The following is a 26180-nucleotide window of genomic DNA, read 5'->3' on the forward strand; positions in this document are numbered from 1 at the left end:
TGGGTAGAGTGCTGGCCTAGAATGTAGGATGCCCTGGGTTCGATGCCTAACACCTGTTAGACTGGGTGTGACGACAGATTGCTATAGTCTCAGCACTCGGGAGGTGGAGGCTGTCAGGTCAAGGTCATCCTTGGCAGCACAGTCTGAGGCCAGCCTGGAATGCTGGAATACCCTGGGGCAGGGGTTGAACCTGTACCATCATAAAAAGGAAACATTAGGAAAATGTCCAAGTCCTTCCAGGCTCTCCTGCAGGGACTCTTCCAGGAAGGAGTCTGTCTAGAAAAATAGAATGGTCACTTGAGTGAAACGTTAAGATTGAAGCTGGCAGCACTGGAGACTGGGCAGCACTTTCGAAGTTGGCATATTGGACAAGTGTGGAAGAGGAGAGATCGACACATACTTTATGCTTTCAGTAAATACTGAATGGTATGAGTATTATAAGTCACATTTCTGTTTCTTGCCTCATGTTTGTTTCCGAAGTGCCTCTTGCATTAATGAAAAGTATGTAGACTTGACTGGTCTGAACCAACTATGGGGTGTGTGAACAGAAAGAGGAAGAGGTTAGAAGTGTTATATTTTAAGAGATATAAAACAGGAAAAGCCTTTGAAAGAAAAATTTACCCAGATTTTTAGATCAGGACAGGGTATGTGTTGAAGGTGGGAATCTTCCTTTTCCCCCCATAAGGGAGTAGGAAGTTCTTTAAAACATTCACATATAAGAAAGGAGGAGCAAGTGGAACTACCTGTCATTTCACTGTTAACACCTTTTTGTCTGTTGCTCTGTGTCTCTCTGTGCACACGTGTGTAGGTATCTGTGCAGGGAAATGTAGTTGAAGATGTTGGTTGGGTCACAGATTCAGAGGAAGATCTGACCACACATCCCGTGAGAGACAAGCAGAAGACAGGCAGGGACAAAAGGTACATATTTATTTAAGCTGGGACCTGAAAAGTGGTAAGAAAGATCCAAGTACAAATGCTTGCCTCCTGTCCCTTAGCCTCAGGGCATACTATATTACACACACAAGTTTTTCTGCAGTTTAGGAGTTCACTTGGTAGACTGTACCTCATAGGGTGGAGTCTGTCCTGTTTGAAGCATTGGTTCTCAACCAATGGGACTTTGTTCCTCCGGGGACATTTGGCAATGATTTTGATTATTGTGACTTACTTGGAAGGTGTCACCTGGTGGGTAGAGGTCAGGGATGCTGCCAGACACTCATGCATAGCCGGCACAGTCCTCTAAAATGAAAATTCATCTGGTCCATGTGTCAGCAGCTGAAAGGTTGAGAAACTGGTTTCAAGTATGTGGATGTGTATCAAATGATTGAGCTCGATAACTTTGCTAGCTATAGTTATTTTGTCTGCAGGCAACAGAAATGTGTCAATTTAAGTAAAAAGGAAATGTAGTTGAAGCTGTTGGGTGGATCACAGATTCAGAGGAAGATCTGACCACATACCCTGAGACAGGCGGAAGACAGGCACTTCTTGAATTTCCCTGGGCCCTCAAGCAAGGCCTGTCAGTTTCAGATCGCAGACTAGACAGTTCTTTGCTGTAGAGGACTACTATGTGCAGTGTGAGGTGTTTAATATTTCTAGGAATTTCTAAAAGTTCCCCAGGGGATAAAACTGCACCTGGTTGAAAATTGCAACTTCGGAGTTAGGATTCTTACTCTCTTATCTTTCCTGCAAGTTTTAAATTCTTAAGAGAAAAGTTTTATGACCCAGTTCTGGCTATTCATCAGTTTGTCGTGGCAAAGAACGGACCAGTGTCTTAGTTACCTTTCTGTTGCTGTGAAGACTTGACAACTGAAGCAGTTTATATAAAATAAATCATTTAGTTGGGGGCTTACATTTCCATAAGGTGAGTCTGTGGCTGTCATGCTCCGTGACGTCACAGCAGCAGTCAGATGTAACCCTGGAGCTTACATCCTTATCCATAAGCACAAGGCAAGGAAAGAAAGAAAGCCAGCTGGGAATAACATGGACGAAACCCAAAGCCTGCCTCCCATCCCACTGCCTAGTGACTCACCTTCTCCAAGAAGGCCACACCTCCTGATCCTTCCCAAATAGTTCTACCAAGTAAGGATCAAGCATTCAAATATAGGAGCCTGTGGGGAATGTTCACATTCAAACCATCACAGACAGCAAAGATCTGGTTAGAGTGAGAATTATTTTGAGTTGAGATTGCTGCTCATTTTGGTGTCAATATTAGGTTTAAATAAATTAGATTTTCATGGGCCTCATTTGCTGTGTTAAGGAAACTCAACCTCATACCTGGGTTGTGGGTGACTGCTAAGAAGTAATTCCAGCTAATAGAAGGATATAGTTAGTATAGAAGTCTTGTTTGTGGAGTCTGGGTTCAGGAACAATATCTAAAGGAGAAATATAACATCTGCAAACGACTTGGAATAACTCATGTACTGAAAGGTTGCTGTATCTTTCGGAACCTTCAGTATCTATTTGTTACTGTGTTTAGAGAACCAGATTTGAAAGGGTTCTGGGTCCAGGCCAACTCCAAGGATAGAAGTAGGAGAGACAACCTGAATATCTCAGTATGAGTTGTTTTGTAAACTAAGGGGAAAAGACAGTTTAAAAGGGTGAGTGCAGGCTGAGGAGTTGGCTTGTGGGGGAGGTATCTGCTGCACAACCATGAGGACCTGCGTTCAGATCCCTCCCACCCACATATAAACCCCCATGCAGCAGCATATGCCTTTAATCCCAGGGCTGGGAAGGTGGAGACAGGAGGCTTCCTGGAACTCACTGGCATGCTAATACATCTGAGTTGGTGAGTTCCATGTTCAGTGAGACAGTCTATCCGAAAAGGTAAAAAAGAGAGTCAGTGAAGAAGACATCAGGTGTTAACATCTGGCCTTGACATCTGTGTGCACATATGTGTATCTGTATACAAACTTGTGCACAAAGTCACTTTCTAAGTAACTATACCTCTATTCAAAGACTAAGTTTTTACATGACTATTTTTGTTGTTGTTGTTTGTTTTTTTTTGAGGCAAGGTCTTGCTATTTAGCTCAGCATTGCTGGAAACTTAACATTTCTTAAGTATTTATTGTGTGTGTAGAGTACATGCATGCTATGATGTACATGTGGAAAGTCAGAGTGCAACTTGTGGGAGTTGGATCTCTTTCTTCCCTGTAGGTCATGTGAACGGAACTCAGGTCATCAGGTTTGGTGGCAAGCATCCTTCCTCACTGAGCCATCTATCTCATCAGCTCCTGTTTGGGACTCTTGATAGCTTCCAAGTGCTATGAATTCAGGCTTGAGCCTGAACCTCTGGCCCACGTTTTTGTAATAAAACTTGAAAGTTTGTAGGGATATGTGTATTTCAGATTCTGAGCACACACGTGCATGTACACACACACACACACACACCCCACATATTAAGCATTTCAGATGCAAGATGATTTTAATTGATTCTGTTCTGTTCTAGGGGTTTTAGTTTATTTCTAAACTGCATTGCTGTATGAAATTTGTGAGTCAGTTAACTTAGATTAGGCAACTGAGAGAAAACTTGGTTACTTTTTGGATTACAAATGAATTTACTTTTACAAGATTTGAGATTATTTAAAAGAAATTTGGTTTTTTTATAGTAGTCATTTTAATGTAATACATGTATGTTGACATTAGCTGTACTAATTTTTAACAAGTAAGTTACTAAGTGCCTGCTTTATATGAAATACTGCTCTGTACTACTGAGAACATAGCAATGAGAAACATCGATAGAAAACTGTGACTCATGGTGTTTACATTTTAATCAGAGGATAAGGATAATCAATTAGTAGTAAACAGTGAAACATGTAACAGGGTGTTAGATGCAGTTTAAAAAGTAACAGAAAGGACTGGAGAGATGGCTCAGCGGTTAAGAGCACTGAATGCTCTTCCAGAGGACCTGAATTCAAATCTCAGCAACCACTTGGTGGCTCACAACCATCTGTAATGGGACCTGATGCCCTCTTCTGGTGTGTCTGAGGACAGCTACAGTGTACTTAATAAATAAATAAATCTTAAAAAAAAAAAAAGTAACAGAAAGGGGGTAGGAATGTAGGGATGGAGTTTGTAGTTAGTCCCGATGTGGCGGTCAGTAATGCTCAACTGGAATGTATTTCACAAGACACCTGAAAGGGGTGGTAGGAGCCAATGCAAATGGCCTGATGGTGGTAGCTTGCTTGTTATTATGAAATATGCTGAGGCCTCCAGTGAGGTGAAATAGAGTGGAGTAGGAAAGAAAACACAGGCCACAGCTGGGGAGAGTACCCCAGTGATGAGGAGCTTGTGTGGCATGCTTGAAGCCCTGGGTTTGATCTCCTCTCGACAGCAAAGTCCAGATCATGCTGAAGTACAAAAACAGACCTTCGGGGGACAAAAGATATGAGTTCTCTAACTTCAGATCTAGAGTGCTTGGCTAATGTGCACAGGGCCTTGAGTGCTATCTAGGGCGCCACATTTGAAATGGGGAGACAAGGCAGGACATACTTACAATCCTAGTGTGTGTCACACAGAGAAGGGACTCAGGAAGTTCCTGGCTCCATTGTGAGTTAGAGGCCAGCACAGGCTTGGTAGACCACAAGGCCTCTCGTATCCTTCATCTCTGCAACCTGTTACCCACCTGTGGGTCCTGAGGACCAAACCCAGGTCTTCTGGAAGAGCAGCAAATCACTTACCTACTGAGCCATCTCTCAACCCCTAGTTTCAGGTTTTACTTCTATATTTACTGGGACAAAGTTTCTATACTGAAGTGAGGTTGGAAATCACTAGTTTTCTTTCTTAGCAAAGGATCACTCTGGCAGCTGTATGAGCAATGGGAAAGAGAAGAAGTGAAAGGCCGATGGAGACAGTTAACTATGCAGGTGAAAAAAATAGTACAAGGAAGATAGATACCTTGGAGTTGCTGAGGGTCAGTTTCTAGATGTACTTGGAAGGTAGAGCCCCGTAGACTGTCAGATAAATACATATTAAGAGTTCTCTTAAGGGCTGGAGAGATGGCTCCGCGATTAAGAGCACTGACTGCTCTTCCTGAGGTCCTGAGTTCAATTCCCAGCAACCACATGGTGGCTCACACCATTTGTAATGGGATCTGATGCCCTCTTCTGGTGTGTCTGAAGACAGTGACAGTGTACTCACATACATAAAATAAATAAAAATCTTTAAAAAGAAAAGAGTTCTCTTAAGAGCTGTAATGGGGGGCTGGAGAGATGGCTCAGTGGTTAGGAGCACCCGACTGCTCTTCCAGAGGTCCTGAGTTCAATTCCCAGCAACCACATGGTGGCTCACAGCCATCTGTAGAGAGATCCGATGCCCTCTTCTGGTGTGTCTGGGGACAGCTGCAGTGTACTTATATATAATAAATGAATAAATCTTTAAAAAAAAAAAGAGCAATGGAAGCCATTGACAAGATGGAATTGCCGTTAACTAAATTGGAGATGACTGCTGATAACCTCTGGGGAAGCAGGCTATCAGAGATTGGAAGTTTGGTTTTGAATATGTTAATTTGTATCTGTTCTTTATGAAATAGAGATGCCCTCCCTTTTTAATTTATGACCCAATTTAGACTATGCAACCATTTAGTCTGGCAATAACAGTGGAAGTGTTTTTGTCATTGAGGCAATTGCTTCATGATTACTGCCTCCCCCCAATACTTCACTTTTCTTTCTTTCTTTTTTTAAATTTATTAACCATTTTATGTTTTTTTACATTTCAAATGTTATCTCCCTTCCTGGTCGCCCCTCCATGAACCCCCACCCTATTCTCCTCCCCTTTGCCTCTAAAAGGTTGCTTCCTCTACCCACCCACTCCCGCCTCACACCTCTAGCATCCCTTTTCTCTAGGGCAGGGCATCAAGCCTCTACAGAACCCAGCGCCTCCCCTCCCAATGATGCTAGATGAGGCAGTCCAATGCTACACATGTAGTGGGAGCCATGGATTGGCCCATGTATACTCTTTGGTTGGTAGTTTAGTTCCTGGGAGCTCTGAAGGGTCCAGTTAGTCGATATTGTTGTTCTTCCTATGGGGTTACAATTTCCTTCAGTCCTTCCCCTAACTGTTCCATTGGGGTCCCCAGGCTCAGTCCAGTGGTTGGCTGTGAGTATCTGTATCTGTCTTAGTCAGAGGAGAGCCATACCAGGCTCTCGTCTGCAAGTACATCTTGGCATCAGCATTTGTGTCTGGGTTTGGTGTCTGTGGATGGAATGGATCGCACGGTGGGGTGGTCTCTGGATGGCTTTTCCTTCAGCCTCTGCTCCATTTTTTGTCCCTGCATTTCCTTTAGACAGGGACAATTCTGGGTTAAAAATTTTGAGATGGGTGGATGGTCCCATCCCTGGGGGGCTGTGCCTTATCTACTGGAGGCCTCATTTTACAAGGACATTTTCTGTGAGCAGTTTTAATGAAGTTAGTCTTTACTTATCTTCATTTAAAGACTCGATTGGTATTTATTTTATATGTATGTATGTATGTATGTATGAATGTATGAGTGAGTATTAAAACTGTTGTCCTGTGGGTGCATTCTCTATGGACAGAGTGCCCTGATGGTCAAGGCCAGTGACTTGATTGTCATTCTTCCTCATTGCTTCTTTAGCTTCTGTGGTAGAAACTGAGTGTAAAAACTGTTCACACTTATTAGCCTAGAGAAATAAGTTTATATCAGTGGGGGAGATGGCATAGGAGTTAAGAGTACCTGCTGTTCATGCAGAAGAACCCTTTTCAGTTCCCAGCATCCACCCAGTGATTCACAACCATCTTTAATTCCACTTTGAGGGAATCTGGTGCCATCTTCTGGCCTCTGTAGGCACCAGATAAGCTTGTAGTGTGTAGTGTGTAGTGTGTGTGTGTGTGTGTGTGTGTGTGTGTGTGTGTGCGCATGTGTGTGCTTGTGTGTGCACTGGTGCCTATGCAGTTGTGTGAATGTGCATGTGGAAGCATGCACGCATTCACATAAAGCTTGATGAATATAAATTGCTTGTTCTCAATACCTTTTTGCCTGACATTCAGAGAATTTAGATTAAAAAATTTTGGCAGTCCATTAGTTCTCTAATACACTATTTTTAAAAAATTTTCTTGAGATTTTATTTATTTTTACTTTATGTTCATGAGACTTTTGCCTGAATGTATGTGCACCACATACCTGAGGTGTCCTGGAGGCCGGAAGAGGGTGTCAGATTCCCTGACTGGAGTTACAGACACTTGTGAGTCACTACATCTGTGCTGAGAATCTAACCTGCGTCTTCTGAACGAGCAGCCAGTGTTGTTAAGAGTGATGCATTTCTCCAGACCCTTTAAGACACTTGGATATACAGATATATATAGTTCATTACTGGAACATTCTCTGGTTTACGAGTTATTTTTCTTCTTTGCCCCTCTTTTCCTCTCTTCTTTCCTTCCTTCTTTCTTTTACACCTAAGAGGCAGGGTCCAGTACCATACCTTAGGCTGGCCTGGAACACACTTTGTACTCCAAATTGGCCTTAAACTCACAGCAATTCCCCTGCCTCTGCTTGCTGAGTGCTGGCAGTACAGATGTGAACGACAACACTAGGCTGGACTATTTTTCATGGGTGATGCTATGTATGCTTCAGTATTTAGAGATGAGAACTACAGTTTTCACTGATTGGGCAGTCCAATGATGTGGTAATTTTTATTTTTAGGTTGCTGTTTTGTAGAGGATCTGAATTTATTTATTTAATGTTAAGTTATTCAGTGCAGCCTTTACATAATGTTTATTCCACACAGCTAGCTCATTTTTGTTATGCTTTTGTATGCATTTAAGAGTGGATGTACCACAGGAGAGTAATGGCAGCTGTGGAGAGGGTGTGGAACCTCTAGGTGATTAGTGTGTTTGCAGATCTACACAGGGTCTGCCTGGTGGTGATCTGGTGTGAGATACAACTGTTTTTGTAAGCACATCACAGCTGAATATTTCACTCCTCTTCCTTCCTTCCCTTAAACTTGCCCGCTTCTGTGTCCCCTGTGTCCCCATTCCCTACAGCGTTCCCTGCTGGCTGTGGTGGAGATTGGTGTGCTGTGAATTGCACAATCACCTAAGTGAGTACCAGAAGAGTCTAAGAAACCCTGGCAGCTGACTGCTTCCTTTCACCAGGAATAGGGACCTTTTGTCCCTCAGGTAATACTTCTGTTCCCCATCTTCTTTTCCTTTCTGTAAGCACGGATTGTGCCCTACATAAAGATGACTTCATTTTTAAAAAAGTTGATAGCTACCAGTTCATGTAAATCCTCCTTTAGAATGTCTTTTCTTTCTTTCTTTCTTTCTTTTTTTTTCAAGGACAAGGTTTGGCAACTCAGAAAGTTGTTGCCATCCTTTTCTGATGTTGCAAAGGGGAGTTTGATAATTTACAACCAGGTATTGGGCAATAGTAACTAGCATTTGATGTTTTAATGGGTATGACTTCATAGTCTAAGGCGATTACTAAGTCTAAAGACTTTTTTGATCATAAAAATGTTTTGGTAACTTCTCATTCTCATTGAAGGCGTTAAGGGATTATTGTATGTTTAATATCAATTTTGATCTGGATCATTTAAATGTAGTCATAATTGTGGGAATGGTTTTGTTTGCAGTTGGGCAGCCTTTTCACCATTCTGTCTTACCTTCTGCATCTCATTTGAAGATTCATCATCAGTGTTGAGCTGTGCCACCAGCACGTAGCTCCAGCTAATTGTGATACTCAGATAACACACACACACACACACACACAAACACACACACACACACTCACACACTGACACACACATACACACTCACACACTCATACACACACACTCACACACACTCATACACATACACACTCACACACATACTCACACATACTCACACTCACACACACACTCACATACACTCATACACACATACATACACACATACACACATACACACATACACATACACACATACATACATACACACACACACACACATACACACACACACACACACACACAGACACACACACACGTCAGGTCCAAAAAAAAAAAAGACAAACGTAATTTTAAAGACATTATACAACTCATCACATAACCCGGACTAGTGGGGCAGTTAGTAAGCTTTAGCAGTTATATTGTCACGATGGTCTTGTTTGCCGTTCTTGCTCCTCTTGATTCTCTGTAGGCACTTAGGAATCTGGCTCTCGCTGCAAAACTGTCAAACTTTTAGAAACTTTGGAATTCGCTCTACTGTAGTGGCAATTAAGGTTTTTGTTGTTGTTTATAAAGGCATTCAAGGATGACTCTGATGTTGTGTTTACCTGCTGTAAGCCATCTGGGCCAGGCACTCAGGAAGTACAGTCTAACCACAGTCTGGTGCAGTGTCTCCATTGCTCCTTTAACATAAGTCTGCTGTCAGTGCTTATCTTACTGAAGATGAGCTGTTATGATTGTGCTCTGGTTTTTGGTTGTTGTTAAGGTGTATTTATTTTATATGTATAGGTGTTTTGCTTGCATGACTGTCTGTGTGCCTGGTGCCCGTGTTGGCCAGAAGAGAGTGTCTGGTGTCCTTGTGCTGGGGGTATGGATGGTTCTGAACAGTCACATGGGGTGGTGGGAGTTGACCCAGCATCTTCCGAAAGAGTCATCAGCGCTGCTACCTGCTGACCCGTCTCCAGCACTGTGAGAGCACAGTGCCAACCATCCTGTGTATCACTACTTGTTATTTCCAGGGCTAATCCCTTTTCATTTACCTCACTGTGCTTTGCTTGTCTCCCCATTTCTGGGGGAGACCCTAGGACCTAGTATATGCTAAGCAAGTGCTTTGGCAGTAAGCTGTATCCCTAGCCCTTTAGCTTTATTTCTGGTTTTGAGACCAGATCTTTCTAAGTTTTCCACACAGGTAGACTGTGGGACTCACGTTGCATCCCAGGCAGGTGTGGAGCTTGCTCAGCTTCCTAGGTACTGGCTTACAGGCTTGTGCCACAGAGCCAGGCTAGCTCCTCACCTGAACCAGTCATGGTTCCTTTTTAGTAGATGACCCTTACGTTTATAAATATGTATTTATTATAGTTTATGTGAGTGTTTCCTGTGTGTATGCATGTTGGTTCTGTGTGCCTAGTGACTGTAGACCCAGAGAGCCCCAGCACATTCCAGCAACAGAGTTCAGACAGTTCGAGCTGCCATGTAGGTCCAGGGAACCGAGCCTCGGTCTTCTGCAGAAGCAGCAAGTGCGCCATCCTACCAGCCTGGTTCCTGAGGTTATCATGTTCTGACGTTAAGACATGGCAGACTGCTTGGCACACTTTGAGTATCTCTGCTCTCACTACCCAGATTTATCAGTTCTTGTATCAGTTTTCTGCAACTAAATGTTCTAATTTCCTTCTGGTCTTACAGTTCTTTATTTTATCCCTAGCTCTGTTACCAGAGAGGCGTTTTGAAACTAACCTTAAGTTTTTGCAAAATCTTTTAATGGTTCGTGTTGAAGTTTTCAAGAAAAAGTTGTTTTTAACAGATTTTTTTTTTCCCCTCAAAGACTTTTGTTTTGAGACAGAGTCTCTCTACATAGACCTGAGTGTCCTGGAATGCATTGTGCAGACCAAGCTGGCCTCAAATCCACAGAAATCCTCCTGCCTCTGCCTCCTGAGTGCTGGGATTAAAGGCGTGCACTCTTACTCCTGGCCTCAAAGAATTCCTAAGGTTGATGAAAGTCAACTTCTTGAGTTGGTATTGGGGCCAACAGTCAAACAGGACTCATGTCCTTATTTGATTCTCCTTCCACCTTGATTGAACCAGTCAATCTACTGAGAACACGAGAATACTGATTCATGGGAAGAAATTATATCCATGTAAAATACAAGTCCTTACTTTTGTTTTGTTTCTCAAGGTATACCATTTTTTTTCCTGATGAAAATGGCGTATTCTACAGTATACTGTTCTATATTACAATACATCTGCATATGGCCACTGTATGGGCCCTTTATAAACGTTGACCACATTACTTACTGCCCCTGTCAGAATGTCCTCTGTCTCATTTTCCTTTAAATAAGCAGGTCTCAGAGAATGCTTTCCCAAAGCTGTCTTATGTTTTTTTTCCCCTGTTTTTTCACGACAGGGTTCTCTGTGTAGCCTTGGTTGTCCTGGAACTCACTCTGTAGAACAGGCTGACCTTGAACTCAAAGATCCACTGCTTCTGCCTCCTGAGTGCTGGGATTGAGGGCCGCAGCACCGCTGGCCAGCTAAAGGTGTGTTCTTTATCACCAACAACCAGTCGAGCACTCTTCCCCAGCCTCCTCTGTCTCCTGTTTTCATTTGTATGGTGTTGTCTATGACATGGTTCCTGTCACATAGTAGCTTTATCACACACTGTGGTCTCGCTGTTCAAGTTTCTGCAGAGCCTATGAAGGATAAGTGTGGGATTTTGCCATGCCTGATATTTCAACAGTCTAGATACCCAGTCCTGACTGACTTACAGGTTCAGAGGTTCAGTCCATAATCATCAAGGCAGGAGCATGGCAGTATCCAGGCAGGCATGGTGCAGGAGGAGCTAAGAGCTCTACATCTTCATCTGAAGGCTGCTAGTGGAAGACCGGCTTCTAGGCAGCTAGGATGAGGGTCTTAAGCCCATGCCCATAGTGACACATCTATTCCAGCAAGTCCATATGGTGCCAATAGTGCCACTCCCTAGGCCAAAGCATAAATAAACCATCATAGAACTATTTTCATGGTTTTGAAAATAGTTGTGCAAGCTGAACAAGCTGTATCTGTGCACAGAAGACAGCATGTGGTCTATGGGCCTCCACCTTCTTCTGTGCTTTAAGTGCTTATGTTGAGAAACTGCCTATTCAAAATTGTTTTATTTTTTGCATTTACAAAAATAACCATGCCAAATAAGCAATATAAGTTGAGATTGGGAAGCAAAGTGGATGGAGAGAGATTTTCCTCAGTGGTGCAGCCACCGGCAAGATGCCCACATTTCTGTAGATAGTCGGTCACCCGTGCTCCTGTAAGCAACCGTTATTGAGCTCATTGGGTGCCAGCACCAAAAGCTGAGACATGAGTGCAGAGGAGAAACTGGTTGAGAAAAGGCAGGAAATGTGGGAGCAGGAGGGAGACAAAGGAGATGTGGGGTGACTGGGATCAAAGTGTACCAGACACATGCATGAGAATGTCGGTGAAATCCAGTGTGCATAGTTAGTATATGCTGGCCCTGGCTCTTCACCTGAATTCTTTTTACCCATTTGTTGGAAACCAATTCACTACAAATTTGGATCTATGTTTTGAAAGCTGTATTGTGTTTTATTGATCCATTATTTATACTGGTATCAGGCTAATTTGGTTTCTGTAGCTTTTTTATAAATATTGAATTTGTATAAGGCCACTAACTTTGTTCATCTCTTTTGAAAGCTATTTTAGGTCTTCTGCATTTCTATATGAATTTTTAAATCAGCATACTATTTCTACCATCCTAATGAAATTTTACTTTTAGTTATCCTAAATAGGTGTCTATTTAGGGAAATTGGTTTCTTAGCAATATTGAGTCATGAAGTTGAGTAAATTTATTTAAATCTTTAATTTATACATGTTACACACCCTTTAAAGTGTATAACTCAAAATTTCATATTTTCTGTGGCCATGTGTTAACATACCTAATCCTAGCTACCTTACCTGGCAACTTGAGAAGGCCAATTGCTGAAATGTATCCTCTGACCTTTGCACACATGTGCATTTTCACACAGCCACACACATGCGCACACACATGGGCACACTCACTCAGGAGAGTAGAGGGAAGGAAAGGAAGCAGGTGGCTACCTTTCAGCAGAGCATGTTGGTAGAGGAAGGTGTGATTGGGCTGAAAGGCCTAGCTTTGGGTCAGAGAGAAGGTGTCTCTGTGGAAGAGCCTTGTTCTTTCCTTACTTTCCTGGAGCCGTATTAATGGTATATAGTGCATTGCATGGACTGTGAACGATGCAATTAGTTGTAGATTAAGGATCTGATGTTCGTAGGGACTGGAGATGGCTCAGCGGTTAAGGGGACTGGCTGCTCTTCCAGAGGACCAGGGTCAATTCCCAGCCTTTAAATGGTAGCTCACAGCTGTCTGTAATTCCAGTTCCAGGGGTTCTGACACCCTCATATATACACACAGACATACATGCAGGTAGAACAACAATACACATAAAATATATAAATCATTAAAAAATAATGTAATGTTCTCAGATAAATAATTTGGTAGTCTATCAGATTTGGGAAAGTGTTTCCAAAGTATCCCTTCTTTTTGACTTTAAAATGTGGTATTGTAAGCCAGGTGTGGTGGCACTTGGGAGGGAGGCAGAGGCAGTCAGATCTTTGTGAGTTCAAGGCCAGCCTGGTCTATGAAGGGAGGTCTAGGCCTAGAGTTCTAGGCCTCTCAGGGCTATGTAGTGAGACCCTGCCTTAAGAGAGAACAAAAAGAGCAGCGGTTTGAAGGCACTTTATCTTTCTAGAAATCGTGTTAGGAATACAGTGGGGCACACACTTATATAACGGTAATGATGTCACTATCTGCACATGTAATGGTTTTCTTTTTCAGTGCTAGGGATCAGATGTGGAACTTAGGCTTGTTACACAGGAGCTCTGCCACTGAAGCACATGCTCAGGCTCTATTGACTTTGATCCTTGTAGAGACAGCCTTGAGTGTCTACCAATGGCGCCTTCTTACTCACTGTAGGCTTTTGTTGTTGTCATTGTTGTGTCCAGCTTGGATGAGTTGAGAAGAATATTATGAGGAGTCGTTTTGAAGGCATCTGTTGTAAAATGTTGGTTTGTTTCTTTTTCAGTCACAAGCGCTCTCAGTGATTAGTTGTAGACTGAGAATTTAATGCTGTCTCCCTGAGGCAGTGTGTTAGTGTTTCAGAAGGGAGGAACAGAAAATTGAGCACACCTGTCAACCTCTACATGAACCAAGTGTAATTAAAGACACCTTTCATAATGTTTTATGTGTTACTTTCCATGTTTGTGGTGCTTCCTAGAAAAGTGTGGTGTACAAGTCACTCAAGAAATACTTGCTTGGCCTGGAGAGGTGGCTCAGCGGTTAAGAGCTCTTCCAGAGGTCCTGAGTTTAAATACCAGCAATCGCATGGTGGCTCACAACCATCTCTAATGGGATCTGATGCTCTCTTTTTGTGTGTCTGAAGACAGTGTACTCATATACATAAAATAAATAAATCTTTAAAAAGTATTTGCTTATAAATATCAAATTTTTAAATTTTAACAAAAATAAAATAACAGATTTGAAGTGGTTGTATTTCATTTATTTTAAGTTTTTAGAGAAAGGGTCTCACTATGTAGTCCCTGGTGACCTATAACTTATTTTATAGAGCAGGCTGGCTGTGACTCAAAGACCTGCCTGTCTCTGCCTACCAAGAGCTGGGATTAAAGGCACGCACCGCTACACCTGTCCGGTTTTATTTTCGTATAACTAAACTTGATCAGTTTTCAATGCAGTGGTATTTTGCCTTTTCTGTGTTTAAAACCTTTACTATTTTGCTAAAATATGGGCCCTATTTAAGAACTGCAGTTTGGATAACTACTAGAAAAAAATTGACATATCTTGTTAAATTCTGTGTAAAACTAGGCTTTCGTGCTGTATCGTGGGATACAATCACACACACACACTTGTTTCTGATTACTATTAGATATTTGATAACATATTTGCTATTGACAGCATATTTTCAAGGTCTAGGATGAGCTTGGAGGAATAGTCCAGGGGTGAACATGTGAGCACAGCAGTCAGAAACATGCTTTCTGAGTAGTTAGAATATTTGAGGGATGCACACTTGTTGGTATGCCCTTCAGCCGGTGTCTCGGGAGGGAGGTATGTGATGGCAGAAGGTGGCGTGAAGGGAGGGAGGGAGGCAAGCAGGAAGGCGTTGGGATAGGCTCACGTTCTAAGTTCCTGCTTTGTCTGCTTTGTGCCTGGTTCTTCCTTTTAGAGACTGAGCTCAGACCTTCCGATCCTTCTCCCCCATCTCCTGAGGACAGGCGCACACCACCAGGGCCAGCTCTCCAGTGTTCTTATTAGCGCTAGAGTTTTACACTGTCCTTCGCACATTCTATTTAACTTTCGTGGTGCACTTAACAAATAGTTAAGTGTTGCCTTGGCAAATAATTAACTGTATGATATTTGCAGGCTTTTTTTCTCCTTTTACATTTTATTATGTTTTTATTCAGTTTTGTTTGTTTGGGCATGTGTGTGCACATGGAGGTCAGAGGACAGCTTGTGGGAGTCCGTTCTCTTTGTGGGTTCCAGGGATGGGACTCGAGTTTTCAAGTGCAGGGTCAGGGGCTTGACCGACTGAGCCCTCACCAGCCCGTGTTTCATGTTTTCTGACTAAGCCCCATCCCCCCCAGGCCGTTTTTGAGTTCTTCATCCTTCACCTTAGCCTCTCTAGTGCAGGGTTACAGGCATGCATCGCTCTGGAGAGCTTTGATTTTGTGGTGATACTGCAAACCCATTTGATAAAAATGGATATAAATTTGATTAAGATTTATAGTAGGTAATATTAGATATGAAAATGTGTATCTTCTAAGTTAAGATGTATTTCATAAATCTTTACAAAGCCCAAAACATTTGTAAAGAAAATTAGGGTAAATTAGGATGTAATTTGTGCAGTGTTCGTGTTCTTCAAACCTTATGGTAGTGTAATAGTGCTGACACCCACCAAGTTACTGTGTGTTGGGGCTCATGATAGCACGTCACGTGCTCTCGCTTGGACAGTCCTCAGAATTACTCTACCAAGGAGACTCTATTACCTGCCTTTACATGTAAGGGAACTGAGGCGTGCATTTTACATGTCATGTGTTTAGGATGTGCTCCCTGAAGCAAACGGTTAATCTTCCATCATGTGAAACTTTCCTGTTTTCCCAAAACCATTGCTTAATGCAGCATTTTAGACATAATTCAGACTATAATAACTATATATTGATTGTAAAATGTGTAATTTAAATAAGACACATTTGCTTGTAAATTTAATGCTGAAGTTTGGATATTTTTGTTATACTAAGAAGCTAGTAAATTTGTTTTCATATATGTGATTAAAGGAAATGTGTATTAAAAATAGAAGCTATTTTTGTTTTTAAGTACTTAAAAAACTTACTACGTTAAGAATGTGGTAGAGTGGGCTGGAGAGATGGCTCAGTGGTTAAGAGCACTCCTTGTTCTTACCGGGGTCCCAGATTCAGTTCCCAGTACCCGCTCCTGGATTGGCTCCCAGCCCTCTGTGTCTGTAACGTCCCAGGGGACGCAGCACCCTTCTGACTTAACAGGCACCAGGCACTCATGTTGTACACACACATTCAGTTGGCACATAGAAAATAAATAAATAACCCTTTAAGAAATGTGTGTGTGTGTGTGTGTGTGTGTGTGTGTGTGTGTGTGTGTGTGTGTGTGAAGGTGGTTGTGGGAGTTGGTTCTCTCCTTCCACAAGTGGCTTTTAGGTGAAAACCCAGGCTGTCAGGCTTGGCTGCTCATACTTTTACCTGCTGAGGTATTTCACTGGCCATATACTTCTTTTTTTTCTAACTTTATTTTATGTGCATGGCTGTTTTGCTGATATGTATATCTGTGTACGGCATACCCACAGATGCGCCTGGCACACGTGGAAGCCAGAGGAGGGATTATGATTCCCCAGGTCTGCAGTTAGAGGCAGTTTGAACTGTCGGGTGGAAACTGAACCTGGGTTGTCTGGAAGAGCAGCCAGTGCTCTTAACCACTGAGCCAGCTCTTCAGCCTGCCCGGACAGTTTTAAAATAAGCCACTGTGCTTGCCGTAATATTGACACAATATTGAAATTTTACTCTGTAATTTGAGTTTTCTAAATAATTATTGGGGCTGAAGCTAGTGGTTCGCACACTTGTCTAGCATAGGCACCAGATGGGGTTATATCCTCAACACTGGAAAAAAAGAGGAAAGCACAGGAAAGGAAATGAGTAAGAGTTTTGCTGACTTTATCTTTAGCATATCGTGTGACTGCCTTCTGTGCAGCTGCTTCAGCCTGGACATATTTGGGCCAGGCAGTTTTCTTCTCTCTCAGCCTCTGTATCCCTGCTAACATTACCTACTGAGGTTCCCATCTAGCATTCTCATGCTCCCATTCTTCTGTGTCTTCCAAATCAACATCCACAAGTTTTTTGGGGAGTTAGCATGCCCTTCTCCTTTACACTTTAGCTTTAAATATTCATGTGCCTTTCAAATATTTAGTGATTAGTCAGTAAGCTAAAATAATTTATTTGATTTCAGATTATAATGCATTCTATTTTGAGTCAAGTTCAGTACTAGGGCCCATTCATTGATAACGTTCATGAGAATTACTGTCCTATCTGGGAACGTCACATGGAGCCTTAGGAAAGAGTCCACGGCAGCACTTGGAAAGCTTAGGCAAATGTCATTCTTCCATGCCCTAAGACTGCATTGTAGTCTTCCCCTCGTGCAAACAGGGAGACACACAAAAGACACTTAACCAATGTCTGCATTCCTCGTTTAGTCTCACAGAAATATGACTGAAAAATCACTTCCTGAAGCATGATATTAAGTGCCTGGTAATCATTTGTGGTAAGTGAAATATATGTAAAATAAACCAATGTATGGATAATAGAAAATATATAGCTTAGAATATATGGTACTTAGTACAAGAAACCAGCTGCTGTATAACTGTGAATGTGACAGTTGCCTGTGTCTCTCCATCTATTATAAACTACCCAAAATAGTTTGATGAATGAGCAATATTAATATTCACAAGCTTAACTTCATAGCTCAGCAGTTTTAAAGTCCTCTTGGGAGTAGGAGCTTCTGATATTCCTGTGTTCGGACTACAGGGTTAGCATTCATAGTTCACTAGAAAATAGAGAGGTGGGCGGGAGAGACCCCCGATGATTTCCCTGGTGTCCATCCTCAGGTCCCACTGAAGGTCAGTTTAGTTTGTTTCCCATTGTACAGATGAGCAAGTTGAACAGTAGAGAGACACATGTGGCTGAACTGGGGTTCAGACCTATCGGTGTCTCATTCTCAGGCCAGGCTCCCTGCAGAATTTCACCCTTTATTATAAACTGAAAACAGTGTGCTGTGGATTACATACACTTTGGTCCTTTCCATCCTTTGCTTTTTGCTGGACTTTTCTTTTTGTACTCTGTTGTTTCGTCTGCACGGAAGTTATGAACACTCCTTTCAGAAAGCAAAAAATTGAGTCTTAAGCCTCCCTCTCCCTGCAAGTCCAAGTCGTTAGCTCTCATGTGTGTGTTACGAGCTGTTCCGGTTAATCTGGGTCTGTGCCTTCCTCCTCTTCTCTCCTTATCCTTCCTCCTCCTCCCTGCTCCTCTTCTCTCCTCCTCCTTCCTCCTCCTCCCTCCTCCTCTTCTCTCCTCATCCTTCCTCTTCCTCCCTCCTCCTCTTCTCTCTTCATCCTTCCTCCCTCTCCTTCCTCCTCTTCTCTCATCCTTCCTCCTCCTCCCTGCTCCTCTTCTTTCCTCAACCTTCCTCCCCCTCCGCCTTCCTCTTCTCTCATTGTCCTTCCTCCCCTTTCCTCCTCCCACTCTTCTTTTCGCACTTTGGTTTCAATGTGGTTACAGCATTTTAAAATAAGTCAATTCATTTCCGTTTACTTCAACTTAGGTTTTTCCCTCTTCTCATTTTATTTAAAAAAAAAAAAAGTTGAAGCAGGATATCACTAAGTAGCTGAGGCTGGCCTTAAACTCATGGTTCAACCTGAGAGTGCTGGGACTTTAGGTGTGGGGCACCACACTCAGCTTCAGGTGTTCTTATTTTCTCCCTTTTACTTAAGAGTTAACATAGCGTTTATCTTCTGATGGTGCAGAGCGTTTACCAGTGATGTGAAAGAGTACAGTGGCAGAAGGCTCAGGTGAGAGGTGTGCTCTGTGCAGACTCTTGCTTTCTTTTCCTTCTTTTCCCCATTCTTTTTCCCTTTACTTGTGTCCTTTTTTAAATGGCAAGTAAATATAATATAGGGGATGAACTTATTTTATTTAAAGCAATTTTAGGAGCCTGGGAGATGATTTCGACAATAAAGTGTTGGGTGTGTTGCGCAGCCTGGTGAGGTCATGTACACCTGCCGTCCTAGTGCATGGCAGGAGGAAAAGGGTCAGAGTCCAAGGGCATATTTGGCTACATAGAAGGTTGGGGACAGGCCAACTGCATGAGAATCTGTATCAAGCAAAAACCATATCAAAGCAAGAGGAAAAAGAGCACTGATATCCCTGAGTACCTTCTAAACAATTAAAAGGGGATCCGGAAGAGCTCTGAGTTTATTACATTTACTTCTAGTTCCTCAAAAAGATATGGTCCATGTGCTCTGAAAAAAGATAGATATTTGGCTAGACATCATTCCATTTCTAAATGGTACAGGGCCATCTTCAGGAATTAGTTTTTGGAGCATATCTTTGGTGTACATTCTTCACTGGATCTTAGAGGGTAGAAAAAGTGTAATGAGTGAGGTTAGCGACTTCTAATACAAGGCAGCCTTGAAGGGTTGAAATTATTTCCTGAGGTGCACATTAAACTGGGCAATGCTGATGCAAACATTTAATCCCAGCACAGGAGGCAGAGGCTAGTGGATCTCTGAGTCTGAGACCAGTCTGATTGACATACTGAGTTCCAGGCCAGCCAGAGCCATATGGAGAGACTGTCTTGGTAAAAAATGAAGGTGCGGGGAGGGGTTACTGTTCTTATAGAGGACCCAGGTTCTGTTCCAACACCCACATCAGAGGCTCCTAGCTACTTATAACTCTTCCAGGCATCTGCATATACATGGTACATATGCAAGCGCGCACACACACACAGACACACACATACACACCTTAAAACAAATCTTAAAAAAATAAAATAAAATTTTGGAGGCGCTGGTAAGATGGTGTAATAGTTAAGAACACTGATTGCTTTTCCAGAGGACCTGGGTTTGATTCCCAACACTCACATGGTGGGAACCAACCCCTTGTAATTTGAGTTCCAGTGGATCTGGAATTCTCTTGCTCTTCCAGCACCAGGCAAACACATGGGACCCACACATGCAGATAAAATACTCATCTAAAATAATAAAACAAAACACTCAGCAAGCTATACTTCCAAAGATTTCTGGAGATAAACAGCTTTGCCTGTTAAAAAAGATGATTAGAGAATAAATATCTAAATGTGCCTTGTAGCCACATATGCAAAACGTTTCTCTTAGTTCATGTATGCCATAGGACAGTTGATAACCACGTCTGAAAGCTAAGCATATGAGAAATTAGCTACATGGGACTGAGCATGTAGCTGTTTAGCGAGAGCTTGCCTAGTGTGTGAAGTCGTGGACCCGTGCCACATAACTGGACATAGTGATGCTTGCCTGTAACCCAGCACTCAGGAAGATCAGAATGGAGGTCATGCTTAGCTGCATAGCAGGTTTGAGACCAGCCTGGACTAGATGAGACAGTCTCCAAAATTAAATTTGGAAGCTTTATATATTGAGAGTATGTTACAGTCTAGTACAGTGCACTGTGAAATAAGTGACAAGGAGCTATTTCTTGGAAGTATCTGCTCTTAATATATAAGGGGCATTTTTGTGTTCCAGAGTGTAAAATAATAACCTCTTCAAGCAGGGGAGTGCTTTTTCCTACTGAGTCTAGGATGCCGAGCAGAGCATCATATGGGCTTTCTGGTCCACTGACATTTCCTCACCCAACTGTGTAAACACAACCAGGAGAACTAATAACAGGTTCAGTGTATGTGGTTTTATGCTGAGGTCTTTGATCCCTTTGGAGTTGTTTTGTGGAGGGTGTTAGGTATGGTTCTATTTGCATTCTTTTACATGCAGGCATCCAGTTTGACCAGCACCATTTGTTTGAAGATGATGTCTTTTTTCCAGTGTGTATTTCTGGCTTTTTTTTTTTTTTTATCATTGTTAAAGCTGGAGAAACCAGAGCACCTGTGGTCAGTTCCTGCCCTGGCCCTTTGTATGTCTGTGAGCATGTTATTTAATATTTTAAAACTTTTAAAAATTATTTTGTTTTATGTGTATGGAGATTTTGCCTACATATGTGCCTGTGTACCACATGTGCAGGCCTGGTGCTCAGGGAGGCCAGCCAAGGCCATTAGCTCTCCTGGAACTGGAGGCACAGGGGGCTGTGAATTGTCTGCCATGTGGATGCTGGGAAATGAACCAGGGTTCTCAAGAGGAGCAGCATCAAGATGCAGCCATCTCGCCAGCCCATTGTTTAACATCTTTGGGGTTTTTGTCTGTCTGTCTGTATGTCTGTATGTATGTCTGTCTGTCTGTTTGTATGTATGTATGTATGTATTTATTTATTTTTGTTCTTTTGAGACAGGTTCTCTGTGTAACAGGACTAGCTGTCCTGGAACCAGCTTTGTAGACAAGGCTGGCCTCAAAGTCACAGAGATTCACCTGCCTTTGCCTCCTGAGTACTGGGATTAAAGGTGTGCACCACCATGTCTGGCCGAAATGTCTAACATCTTAATGACTCAGTTTCCTCACTTAAATTTTTAAAGTTACATTTGTGTGCGTGCCCGTCCGTGTGCTGTAGAGTGAGTGTGACGGTGAGGGGATGAGTACCAACTTGATTCGCGTCTTCCACCTTGTGGGCACCAGAGTTTGAACTCAGGTTCTCACAAACCTGAGCTATCTAACCAGCCCAGTTTCTCCACTTTTAGGATGAAGGGAATAATCATACATATTTCAGAAACCTGTAAGCTGAGATGAAATCTATAAAGTACTTTAAAATAATACTTGACAGACGTGTAGCTGATAGACAGCAGCCATTGTCACAGTGCAAAGAATCTGGGAACACACATTAAAGAACGGCTGTCTACCTGGAGACATCAGGGAGTCTTTCTTAGTTCCCTTTGACCTTCATATGTTAGTTGGCAGTCTGTATCAGAGGACCTGACCCAGGCTAGGTAGCGAGGATTTAGCTCACAGTTTTGAAGGCTCAAGGTCCAGGTGGCTCAGGATTGATCCTTGGTCGCATCAGCAGGTGGCAAATGGCAGAGAGCAATGGCAGGAGAACATATTGGGAGCAAACAAGTGGTTATATCATGAGCCAGGAGCAGGAGAGAGTGGGAGTGAGACCAAGACTGAGAGTCCTGACATCCCAAAGGACCTAAGAACCTGTCACAGGAGTCACAGGACAGAGGCCTGATTCAGCCATCACCCCGGGAGTTACATGGAGGAAATAGTAGTGGGAAGGTGGGGTGGGAACGGGAGCAGTGTGACCACATGATACGGACGGGAGCTCAACATTCAGCAGGAAGAATTAGTTAGCTCAGAGCTAAGAGGGAAGCAGTAGGTCAGGCCTGTCATCTGTGATCTGATTGGTCCTTTTCTCAGTTCTAGATTTTCCAGGTTCTAGAAGAGTCAGTGGAGAGTGGTCCCCGGGTTTGGTGAGGGTTGGGTGGTGGGGTGGGGATGGAGATAGGGGAGAGGCATTCTTACCACACAGGATCTGTCCTTGAACTCTGTCTGAGGTGACTGGAAGTTAGCAACAAAGACCAGAACTTTGTAGATGCTGCGCAGGACACGCGAACCTGATGTAAGAACTGACCTCTGAGTGTCCTTGCAGATCTTGAAAATACTTTACTTTTATCTTGGTGCCTTTAGTCTGGAAGCGAGCTGAGATAAGAATAGATATATTTAGGGTTAACCAACCTTGAAGTACCAGCCTCTGTGCAGGTACTTCTTAAATGATTAACGTGCTGCGTGCAGATTTGAGCAGGGGTCTCAACTGGAATTTGAATGAGACCAGATGCAAAATGAAAGCCCAGGGTTTTTCCTGTTCCTAGCTGTCTATTGTGACATTTGCAGGAGAGAGAGAGAGAGAGAGAGAGAGAGAGAGAGAGAGAGAGAGAGAGAGAGGGATTGATTTATTTTATTTTAAAGACAGGGTTTCTCTGTGTAGCCCTGGATGTCTTGAAACTCTCTCGTAGACCAGGCTGTCCTCAAATTCAGAGATTCACCTGCCTCTGCCTCCTGAGTGCTGGGATTCAAGGCCTGGGCCACTACTGCCTGGCTTAGGTCTCACCTCTTTTTTTTTTTTTTTTTTTTTTTCGGAGCTGGGGACCGAACCCAGGGCCTTGCGCTTGCTAGGCAAGCGCTCTACCACTGAGCCAAATCCCCAACTCCTAGGTCTCACCCCTCTTTATGCCTCTGTATCACACCATCTTGGGGACCAAACCTTTATTCACAGGGTTCTTTGTAGGGGGAATATTCATCTTGCAGGCTACAGTACTAGGCCATCAAAGGAAATAGGAGTTTGGTTGGTGGAAGAGCTAGGCGTTCTGGAGCTTGGGCTGGCGGAGACGGAGGAAGATCGGTGTTCTCAGCAGCAGCAGCTCTGTGGTCAGTCTGGCAGACCACTCCACAGGGTGAGATGTGCTTATGTGGATAGCAGGCAGGTTTTCTTCCTATGGAATTGTTCACCAGTTTGTGGTTGTTCTTGAAATTGCGTTAAATTCTTAATATGAGGTATTGTATTTTTGTGACAGTGATTGGTGATTTTGGTCTCCATGAACTTAGACATTCCTACTCCTGACACAGAAAACACAGCTGTCAGGACCAGGACCCAAGAACATAGATTTAGCATACCTCAAATACCACATTCCAATGTGGTAACAGTTTCACGAAGTCTTTATAGTAAAACAGCAAAGAATATCAGAAATGGAGACACATCAGATACATTGGTGAATTGAAAGCACTAGATTACAGCAAAATGGGGGCAGTCTCTTCTGAAGGCCCCAGATGTTGTCTGATGATAAGCCTCGTCTCTGGGTTGGTGAAATTGAATGTTCTCTGTACATTCCAGTGCACTTACGTAATAGTTAGGGTGTTAAGTGAAACAGGTGGGCAATGAGTGACTATTTAGGGGGCTTAGAGAGCTCAAGATAGTTTGGCTCCCAGCTGTAACAATTCAGTTCTCTACAGTCTCAGGGCTTTCAAAGCATTTCTTTATTATAATTATTGTGTGCATTGTGCATGCATGGGCAAGAGGCACACTCATGCCACTGCATATGTGAACATTAGAGGACAGTGCTGTGGGACAGTTCTCTCCACCACCTTTGGAGGATCCAGTCATTAAGCTCAGGCCATGAGGTGGTGGAAGTGCCTTACCTGCTGAGCCATCTTGCAGCCTGCGCCTCTCTGTCTCTCTGTCTCTCCCTGTCTCTGTCTCTCTCTGTCTCTCTGTCTCTCTCTGTCTCTCTGTCTCTCCCTGTCTCTGTCTCTCTCTCTCTATCTCTCCCCCTGTGACAGGGTTCTCTGTGTAGCTTTGGCTGTCTGAAACTCACTCTGTAGACCATACTGGCCTGTAACCTGGAGATCCTTCTGCCTCTGCCTCTCACGTGCTAAGATTAAAGGCCTGTGGCACCACCCAGCTCAGTAATTAATTTTTGAAGAGTAGCTAGGTAAGATTAGAAAATTTTTGTTTGGGAGAAGGGATCGTTTTCAGGTTTCAGAAACATCTCTAAGAAATAGGTTTGTGGACACCGCCGGAACCTGAAGGAAACAGACCGGATAAACAGTTCTCTGCACCCAAATCCCGTGGGAGGGAGAGCTAAACCCTCAGAGAGGCAGACACGCCTGGGAAACCAGAAGAGACTGCACTCTGCATACACATCTCGGACGCCAGAGGAAAACACCAAACGCCATCTGGAACCCTGGTGCACTGAAGCTCCCGGAAATGGCAAATGGCGGCACAGATCTTCCTGGTTGCTGCTGCCGCGGAGAGCTCTTGGGCAGCACCCCGCGAGCAAACTTGAGCCTCGGGACCACAGGTAAGACCAACTTTTCTGCTGCAAGTGACCTGTCTGGTGAACTCAAGACACAGGCCCACAGGAACAGCTGAAGACCTGTAGAGAGGGAAAACTACCCGCCCGAAAGCAGAACACTCTGTCGCCATAACAGGCTGAAAGAAAACAGGAAAACAGGTCTACAGCACTCCTGACACACAGGCTTATAGGGCAGTCTAGCCACTGTCAGAAATAGCAGAACAAAGTAACACTAGAGATAATCTGATGGCGAGAGGCAAGCGCAGGAACCCAAGCAACAGAAACCAAGACTACATGGCACCATCGGAGCCCAATTCTCCCACCAAAACAAACATGGAATATCCAAACACACCAGAAAAGCAAGATCTAGTTTCAAAATCATATTTGATCATGATGGTGGAGGACTTCAAGAAAGACGTGAAGAACTCCCTTAGAGAACAAGTAGAAGCCTACAGAGAGGAATCACAAAAATGCCTGAAAGAATTCCAGGAAAACATAATTAAACAAGTAGAAGCCCATAGAGAGGAGTCGCAAAAATCCCTGAAAGAATTCCAGGAAATCATAAATAAACAAGTAGAAGCCCATAGAGGGGAGTCACAAAAATCCCTGAAAGAATTCCAGGAAAACACAATCAAACAGTTGAAGGAATTAAAAATGGAAATAGAAGCAATCAAGAAAGAACACATGGAAACAACCCTGGATATAGAAAACCAAAAGAAGAGACAAGGAGCTGTAGATACAAGCTTCACCAACAGAATACAGGAGATGGAAGAGAGAATCTCAGGAGCAGAAGATTCCATAGAAATCATTGACTTAACTGTCAAAGATAATGTAAAGCGGAAAAAGCTACTGGTCCAAAACATACAGGAAATCCAGGACTCAATGAGAAGATCAAACCTAAGGATAATAGGTATAGAAGAGAGTGAAGACTCCCAGCTCAAAGGACCAGTAAATATCTTCAACAAAATCATAGAAGAAAACTTCCCTAACCTAAAAAAAGAGATACCCATAGGCATACAAGAAGCCTACAGAACTCCAAATAGATTGGACCAGAAAAGAAACACCTCCCGTCACATAATTGTCAAAACACCAAACGCACAAAATAAAGAAAGAATATTAAAAGCAGTAAGGGAAAAAGGTCAAGTAACATATAAAGGCAGACCTATCAGAATCACACCAGACTTCTCGCCAGAAACTATGAAGGCCAGAAGATCCTGGACAGATGTCATACAGACCCTAAGAGAATACAAATGCCAGCCCAGGTTACTGTATCCTGCAAAACTCTCAATTAACATAGATGGAGAAACCAAGATATTCCATGACAAAAACAAATTTACACAATATCTTTCTACAAATCCAGCACTACAAATGATAATAAATGGTAAAGCCCAACATAAGGAGGCAAGCTATAGCCTAGAAGAAGCAAGAAACTAATCGTC

The 26180-nt window shown here is 43.0% G+C and overlaps 1 protein-coding gene across 3 annotated transcripts in view; it reads left to right on the forward strand.

Moving 5' to 3' along the window:
* Bltp3b (bridge-like lipid transfer protein family member 3B) overlaps nucleotides 1–26180 on the forward strand; it is an 80086-nt gene that overhangs the window by 2145 nt on the left and 51761 nt on the right. The window contains exon 1 of one of the 3 annotated variants that reach the window (XM_063264009.1): nucleotides 7993–8127. The gene's annotated coding sequence lies outside the window, so the exon portion shown is untranslated. 3 annotated transcript variants of the gene reach the window in all.

The sequence above is a fragment of the Rattus norvegicus genome, chromosome 7, assembly GCF_036323735.1.
Source record: "Rattus norvegicus strain BN/NHsdMcwi chromosome 7, GRCr8, whole genome shotgun sequence".
NCBI classification, from domain to species: Eukaryota; Metazoa; Chordata; class Mammalia; order Rodentia; family Muridae; genus Rattus; species Rattus norvegicus.